Consider the following 7,812-nt stretch of genomic DNA (forward strand, 5'->3'; position numbering starts at 1 on the left):
CTGAGAGCCTTGCTAGCAGGAAAGATAAAATTGTAGTTTTATGGAACATTGGATTTCTTCAGAGGACATTTAAAGTCTATGCCAATCTCATGGAAACCAACGTCCTGACTGAAGTATGTGGCCAGTGTGTAGCTGGTAGCATTTGCTAGTGAGATAAGCAAATTAGTAATATTAATTTAATACTACAATTAGTTCCAAGGCTAAAGAAATGGCTCAGAGCTTAAGAGCAATTACTGCTTTTCCAAAGGACACTGGTTTGGTTCTCAGCACACACAGGATGGCTCACAACCATTGTGTAACTACAGTCCCAGAAGATACAGCGCCCTCTCCTGGCCTCTAAAAGAACTGCATGTGGGTGGTACATAGCCATATATGCAGACAAGACAGTCCACTTCTAGACATGTAAACGAATTATTTCAACTTGGATTTTTTTCTCAGTTATTCTCATGACTCTTCAGGTACTTCACTAGTTCAGTCAGTATTTATGGTTGTAGTTAGTCTGGATCTAGAACATTTCTGCCACTGAAGAAAGTTCAGCTAATGTACTGTCCACACTTCTGAGAGCCAAGGAAAATTAGTATTATTAGTAGTACTCTGAAAATTAGTATTATTACCCAAAATATTATATTAAAATACTGGGTGCAAGAGATGGTTCAGTAGTTAAGAGCACTGCTGTTCTTCCTGAAACAAGTTCCCAACGTCCATGTCAGGTGGTTCACAACTGCCTTTAACTCCAGCTGAGTTAAAGATCTGATACCTCAGGCTTCCTCAAGCCTCAGTTACCATGTGTGCATAGCCACACTCAGAGTTACGTGTACTCATGATTAAAACCAAGAAACATAAGCCTTTAAAACAAAATACTACGGGGCTGGGGATATAGCTTAGGAGTGCACCATTAGCTTTGGGTGGACAATGCTCTGATCCATGCAGGGCGGTGTAGCATATGTCTATAACCGGATCCCAGCACTCAGGATCCTAAGACAGAAGGGTTGTAAATTCAAGACCTGCTTGGGATGCACAGTGAGATCTTGTCTCAAAAAAAAAAAAAAAAAAAAAAAAAAAAAAAATCAAAGAAATATCTGAGGACGGTGGTAGACACCTGTCATCTAAGTGCTTCAGAGGTAGAGGCAGGAGGATCTCTGTGAGTTGGAGGCAAGTCAAGTCTAGCAAGATCCAGGCTCTATAAGACAGTCTTAAAACAAATTAGTAAGAACTAAACACGGAGCTGGGTAGTGGCACACACCTTTAAGCCCAGCACTCGGGAAGCAGAGGCAGGTGGATCTCTATGAATTCAAGGCCAGCCTGGTTTACAGGGTGAGCTCCAGGACAGCCAGGGCTACACAGAGAAACCCTGTCTGGAAAATCTTTTAAAACGCCATGTCTGCGCCATGTCTGGCTCATGCTGCTGGATCTTTTCAGAGTGGTTTAGGTTTTCAGGGTTTTCCAGTGTCCCAACCATCTGCCCATTCTTGGAGTTCTCTCTGTAGCAGGTTCTTTTTTTTTTTTTGGTTTTTCGAGACAGGGTTTCTCTATGTAGTACTGGCTGTCCTGGAACTCACTCTGTAGACCAGGCTGGCCTCGAACTCAGAAATCCACCTGCCTCTGCCTCCCAAGTGCTGGGATTAAAGGCATGCACCACCACTGCCCTGCACTGTAGCAGGTTCTTGAGTGTATGGAAAACTGGAGTCTTCCTCCTGCATAAACCAAATCCTGGCATGGTGGTGACTGACTGATGTAAGGTGGTAAGGTCAGCAGCTACCCTTTCTAAAGTCTCAGTTTATCTGTGAAACAGGAATGAGAACATACTCTCTTATATTGATCATTATGATGAAATAAACTAACACCAGATGTTTGATTTCAGACACCATCCCTCCCACCCACCCCCCATCCTCTCACTCCCTCCCCACCTCCCACAAGGGAGGTGCATATTTTACATATCAAACCACACCTGGCCTCCAGGTTCTCCCAGCATCCCTCAGTCCTACCTAGCATACCCTGCCCCCAGCCCTGAACTTCCCCCAGAGTCTCTTCCCTCTACAGTCCAGACATTTTGATTCCCTCTGCATCTCTCCATGTATGCACACCCTTTCTTTCTTTCTCTCCCCTACCTTCCCATGGTGACTTCCCTGGGGCCAGTGAGCTCGCCAGAGAGCCACTTCCCAATAAACCAGCATTTATTATAACTTATCATCTATAACATGTCTAGTGGCTAGCATGTGGCCATTTTGCTTTTACTGTTATGATTAAAATTGTTATTTTCAAAATTACTAATTAAGTGAATATATTTCTTTGGGGGGGGTGGTTTCCAGTGAAAGCTAGAAAACCTGCTAGACAAATTCTGAAAGAGCTGTCACCTTTTGAATACATTTCTTTTGGTACTTATCACTTTCTCTTGTACTCTCACCTCTTGTTGTTTCTGGGTGAATTAATTGTCAGTGCTGGGAATCAAACGGAGACCCTCCTGCTTGACAGATAAGCATTCAATCAACTGATTAAGACCCATCCCCAGGTTTTTGTTTGTCTTAGTTTCTTTGGTCTTTTGAGATAGGAATGTGCTGGGTCTCACAGTGTAGATAAGGCTGGGTGATAACACTGGACCTGAACTTCAGTGACTCTCCTACTTCACCCTCTGAGAGGCTGGCCTGTCCGTGTACTATCCCTGATTTATTCTTATTTATATAGAGATAGGTTCTTCCAGAGATCCACCTGCCTCTGCCTGACTACTGCTAGGATTAAAGGCCTGCCTCACCACACCTGGGGTTTTCTATTTATTGTTAAGGACCTGAAAAGGAGTCAATCCTATTTACATGTCAGATTTTATCTATCAACATGAATCACTGTTTTATTTTTTTACCCTCTCCCACAGAATTATCTACAGTTATACGTGCATTCAGAACCAACCCTGTATCTCTCTCTCAAACAAAACAAAAATAAAAACATAGAAATTAAAAAAAAAAACACAAAAACATGGACGCCTGCCCCAGAGTGTGACAGATAGCCAAGGTGACAGATACTCCATTGAGGTAAACTGATCCTTCTCTTTCCCAGAATGCATTGCAGATGGCCTCTTGGTTAGGGGTGGGGCTTTGTGTCCACTTCCCCTTCCTGGTCATGAGATTCTGTCTGGCTTGAACCTGTGCAGGTTTTTGCACTCCATCACAGTCTCGGGGAGTTCATAAGAGCATCAGTCCTGTTGTGTCTTGAGGATGCTGTTTTCTTGGAGCCATCCACAAATTTTGCTTCTTAAAATATTTCTTTGCTCTTCTGCATAGATTCCTTTCTCCTCTCAGGAAGTTTGGTGAAGAGGGAGGTGGGGAGGTACTGGGAGGAGTCAGAAAAGAATATGATCAAAATATATGAAAAGAACCCTAGAAATCAGTAAGTACATACCAAACAAAACAACAAAACAAAAACCAAGCCTCTGCAATAAAAAAAAAATATTAAAATTAAAAAATTAAACATTAAATTAAAAATAAATTTAAAAATTTTTAAAAAATTAAAAATTTAAAATAAAATTTAAAATAATAATAATAAGAAGAAGAATAAGAAGAATAAAATGACCCAGTGCTTGCCACCAACTCTGATAACCTGAGTTCAATTCCCAGGATTCACATAGCGGACTGAGAGAACCAACCTTTCTATAAGTTGTCCTCTGGCTTCCTTCACACATGCACACACACACACACACACACACACACACACACACACGAGTAATAATAATAATAAGAAATCATAATGACCATCTCAGCTGAGTGTGACAACCCACACGTGTAATCTCTGCTGGAGGATTGCTAAAGCTACAGACGATCCTGGGTGTCACAGTGAAGGACCGCAGAACCAATGGAAAGAGCTCTCCCCTTTCAGAGTGTCTAGTGACAGTTGTACACACAATACCTTGCCACTGGGCACCTTCCTCCACCTCCCATAGTGAGTGGTGATTTGGCCGGTTCTTTAAGGTTGTTGGAACAAGGGGTGGCCTGGAATTTTCATGGTTCCTGGAGAGTCCAGCATTTACAAAGATGCTTGGCAACCGTATTCTGTGTTACAAGGTAATTGTGGGTAGTGCACGAGTTTAGTCTTACTCGAAGCTATAAATCTTATCTTAGTAAATAAAACAAAGCTGGCTAATGATCACCAGCCATATTTTCTTTTCTTCTAAGGAATGGGCTTGAAAAAAGCAGGGTTTCTTTCGACAGCACTCAAACAGCTTTTAAGAAGAAAATGGCCTTCTGTCAAACAAGACGGGTCATCCTCCTTGTACAAACACAGTTTCCCAATCTGGTGCCTTCGTGTTTCAGCTGTTTCCACATCTATCGAATATACCCCAAATGTATTTATTTCTCCCAAGATGGTTTTAAAGTGGTTCACGACCTGTGGGTCATGACCCCTTTGGGGTCACATATCAGATATTTACATTATGATCCATTAACAGTAGCAAAAGTACAGTTATGAGATAGCAATGAAATAGTTTTATGGTTGAGGGTCACCACAACATGACGAACTGTGTTAGAGGCTCACAGCCTTAGGAAGGTTGAGGACCACTGGTTTAAAAGTACTTTCTTTTTCATAAGAACCATGGGTTAGCTTCATGAAAACAAGCCAGTGCAGGCTGGTTCCATCAGAACCCAGATGTTCAAAATCTGTCTGCCGTACACAACTCCAACAATTTAAAATTTGTCTGTCATATACAGTTGCAATTATTGGTCTGCGCAACATAGTGAACCAGTTTGCTTGTAGAGCCAGGGGGAAGACTGGCAACGTTGGCTCTGGGTGACTCAGTTACCCAGTACTAGACTCTTGCTGAGAAGCTGCCTTGGAGGTAAGTCTGGGTCAGTCTGAACAGACTGAGAGACCCAGGTTTATGATTCTGTTCCAGTCACTGCAATATTAAGAGACAAACTTTGAAGTCTTCTGAGTTTTGCTTTTGGTAGAAATGCCATAGATCCAGGTAGGTGTAAAGTAATCAGAGATCTGTGTCTTTGCCGTGACACGTTCCCTGGAGGGGACAATAGAGCCATTGTTTTGGGTGTTTACAACTCATTGGAGGAGGCAAGACCTGTGCATATGAAAATTTAACTAGCAGTAAAATCCAGTATCTCAACAGGGCCAAATGATGGAGTTGTCACCAAGGGCTCAAAGGGCAAAGCAGCGGTGTGTTCATGGAGGGAAGGCAACCTTGTGTGTGGCAGGATTCAGTAGAAGCTCAGGTAGAAGCAAGTGGTTTTGAAGGATGGATGGCTGGAGAGGGAGAAAGGATGGGAGTGAGAAGGAGCCTACAGACAGATCGAGGGACTGGAAAGAACCATACTACAGAAGAAAGTGATTAGATAAGGCAGGCCAGGGGTGGAGAAGATGGAGGGAGGAATTGTGAGGGTGTCTCTGCACAACCTCAAACACTGGATGCGCAGCTGCTAAGTAACAGAAGGCAACCTGTGCATCCCCTCACTCACCTCACCCAAAGCTGAACAATCTGAACACCATGTTTCTCTGGAGCTATGTTGGAGTTTCACACTTAGATTTCTTCTGTTGTTGGCTCTCCTAAGAACCAAGACAGGGGAAGCACAGAGCGTTGTAAGGACCGTGAGACTGTTCTGCAAGTCATTACATGTTTATTCTGACCCACAGAGTGTACAACCGATCCATCAGCCTGGGCTCAAGTCTGTGAGCTCTGGGTGACAATGCTGGGTCAGGTGACATCAGTGGATCACCAGGATAGGGAATCTGGTGACTGAGGGGAGAGCGCTGTGTCTTCTGTTCAGCTTTTCTATGAAACTAAAATTTATAGGAGACTGTCTGTTAAAGAAATGATAAAGTGTAGAAAGACAAGAACTTTGAGATCTTTTCTATATGTGGAATAATACTTTAAAAAAAAAAAGCAAAGCAAAATAATACAAAAACACGATCTCAGAGAAGTTCAGAGTAGAACAGTGGATGCCAGAAGCTGGGTCGAGCGGGAGGAAGTAAGTTCTCTTAACCACTCAATTTCCAGCCCTGTGAGCCACCACTTGGGACTGAAGTGGTTAAGAGAAGTGGCTGCTCTTCCAGAGGACCCAGATTTGACTCCCAGCTTCCATATGGTGTCTCATACCTGTCTCTAACTCCAGTTCTAGAAAATTTGAAGGCCACTTCTGACCCAAGGCACAGGCATGCAACTGGTACACAGACATAAATAATCTTTTGTTTGTTTGTTTGTTTTTGTTTCTTGAGACAGAGTTTCTCTATGCAGTTTTGGCTGTCCTGGGGCTTGCTCTGTAGACCAGGCTGGCCTCGAATTCTTAGAGATCCTCCTGCATCTGCCTCCCAAGTGTTGAGATTAAAGGAATGGGCCACCAATTGCCCGACTCACAGAAAATAATATTAAAAAACAAAACAAAACAAAACAAACTAATGCATACCTATCTGTTAATTTGAAATTCCAAAACCATTGAGTAAAGGGAGGAAAAATCCCTTGCCCACTCTCCATAGGGTTAAAAATGAAAAATGTTTAAATTTGCAAATAAATTTAAATTTATTTGAGATGATCATGGTGGCACACACCTTCAGTCCCAGCACTTAGGAGGCAGAGGCAGGGGGACTGCTGTGAGTTTCTGAAACAGTCTGGTCTGCATGGTGTCTTCCAGGCCAGCCAGAGCTACAAGGTGAGACTCTTGTCTCAAAAAACACAAAACAGAACAGAACAAAACAAATCAAAACAAAACAAAGAATTTGAGAAAAATGCAAAACCTCAAACAAAACAACCAAAGGATTAGCAGACAAAGGATTAGCAGATGGCTGCCGATCAGAGATAGAACAGGTTTATGGACAGGCAATGTAACTAAGCTAAAATGAACCATTCATTGTAGCCTCCTGAGGCTGAGTATCATTTAGCCTCTGAGCAACAGGCGTGCACTCTTAAGTGGACAGGTTTCATTCAGCCTAAGAGTGGTACACCGTATTGGTTTGGGCTGTTGAGCCAACTGCCTTAACACAATCCAACTCAATAGCTTCCTGCATATTGTATTTAAAGATGGAAAAAAATCCTTTATAGGCAGATTTACACATCTAAAATCAAGTAAAGAGTTGAAGAACTTGAAAGATTAAATGTTTTTTTTTTTTTTAAATAGATATTTAAAGTAAGTTGTTTACATCTGAATTCTCTGGATAACCGCCATCTCGCTTGCTTTTGACTTTTTATTGTGGGGACCACTGGGAAACGCTTTTCAGGCTTTCTGTAGTGTAGATCACCTCTTTAACGATTCAGATGTTTGCTCTTTTGATGATAAAACTTTATTAGACACCTACTTCAGGTCAGGCACTGTATGGATCCTGCTTGAAAAATGGAGAGCCGGGCAGACTGGTTGCTTACCTTCACAGACCCTGCATTCAAGTGGGAAAGAATAAGGCAGAGTAACAAAGGTGGTTTCAGAGTCACAGGTGCAGACAACACATCACTGCAGAAGGCAGCAGACACCTCTTTAGAAGTGGTCCCGGAAGGCAGGAGCTTCCCTCAAAAGCTGCTGCTTTTTTAACTATCTGGAGAAAGTAGGTTTGGGGGCAGAGAGCACCTGAGATCAAGATCAAACTCCTGGTATATTCTCTGTTTTACTGAAATTTTCTGTTGGTATGTGTGTGTATGTATGTATGTATCTATGTGTTTGTGTGTCTGTATGTTTGTGTTCTGGGTGTTTGTGTGTGTGAGTACATGCCCACACCTGTTTGTGTACGTGCATGTGTGCGTATGTATGTATATGTGTGTGTGTGCCCATACAAGTGTGTGTGTGTGTGTGTGTGTGTGTGTGTGTGTGTGTGTGTGTGTATGAACTGGAGGGTCGG

The 7,812-nt window shown here is 42.5% G+C and overlaps 1 non-coding gene across 1 annotated transcript; it reads right to left on the reverse strand.

Annotated features, from left to right (window-relative positions):
• Positions 1–2,294: 2,294 nt before the first annotated feature.
• On the reverse strand, positions 2,295–2,359 carry LOC117716707 (U7 small nuclear RNA). Its single transcript, XR_004607802.1, has one exon. It is a non-coding gene; the product is annotated as a U7 small nuclear RNA (small nuclear RNA).
• Between the last annotated feature and the right edge of the window lie 5,453 nt (positions 2,360–7,812).

This window comes from Arvicanthis niloticus, chromosome 10 (genome assembly GCF_011762505.2).
Source record: "Arvicanthis niloticus isolate mArvNil1 chromosome 10, mArvNil1.pat.X, whole genome shotgun sequence".
Classification (NCBI taxonomy): domain Eukaryota; kingdom Metazoa; phylum Chordata; class Mammalia; order Rodentia; family Muridae; genus Arvicanthis; species Arvicanthis niloticus.